The sequence below is a fragment of the Sinocyclocheilus anshuiensis genome, unplaced genomic scaffold, assembly GCF_001515605.1.
Source record: "Sinocyclocheilus anshuiensis isolate Anshui unplaced genomic scaffold, SAMN03320099.WGS_v1.1 C32191773, whole genome shotgun sequence".
In the NCBI taxonomy this organism is placed as follows: Eukaryota; Metazoa; Chordata; class Actinopteri; order Cypriniformes; family Cyprinidae; genus Sinocyclocheilus; species Sinocyclocheilus anshuiensis.
Genome location: NW_015612546.1, coordinates 1 through 759, shown reverse-complemented (window position 1 = coordinate 759; position 759 = coordinate 1). Strand labels below are relative to the sequence as shown.

Sequence of the window (759 nt, the reverse complement as noted above, 5' to 3'; positions counted from 1 at the left end):
GAGGTGCTGTTGGATGAAGATGATGACCTGTGGATGACTCTGAGACATAAACACATAGCAGAGGTGTCCACGTAAGTCTGTTCGTTCCTACACAGGTTCACTACCATTCAAAAGTTGTATAAATGTCTTTCTCACCAAGGCTGCATTTCTTTGATCACAAATACAGTATAAACAGTAATATAGTGAAATATTATTACAATTTCAAACAAATGTTTCCTATTTTCATGTATTTTAAGATAGCATTTACTGCTGTGATGGCAAAGCCCAATTTTCTGCAATCATTACTCCAGACTTCAGTGTCACGTGACCCTTCAGAAATCATTCTACTATACAATATGAAACTGCAACCAGTTGTGTTGCTCAAGTTTAAAATAAGTAGCATTTATTTGAAATCGAAATCATTTGTAACATTATAAATGTATTTACTGTTACTTATATATAAATGTTATACTGGCAAATTAAAAATAACATAAAATTCATTCATTTTTAAAGAAGAAAATTTAGAACAATTATAACTAACATAAGCCAGAATGAATAATAATAATAATATATTAAATATAATAGTTTCTCTCTTTTAGGGCTGTGACTAAATCGCTTAAGGACTTCTCTGCAAGCAAAAAGATGAACACAGGAGAGAAGGTGTGTTATTTATCACTGAGCAAACATTAACTGCAAATTCTTAATTATTGCCATTAATTAACTAACTGTTTTTGCATCTTCCAGACCACCATGAAAGAGCTCTCCCAAATGCTTAAAAAG

The 759-nt window shown here is 31.5% G+C and overlaps 1 long non-coding RNA gene across 1 annotated transcript; it reads left to right on the top strand.

The window, feature by feature from the left end:
- On the top strand, nt 1-759 carry LOC107682431 (uncharacterized). The gene is made up of 3 exons (XR_001633486.1): nt 1-71; nt 579-639; nt 724-759. It is a non-coding gene; the product is annotated as an uncharacterized LOC107682431 (long non-coding RNA).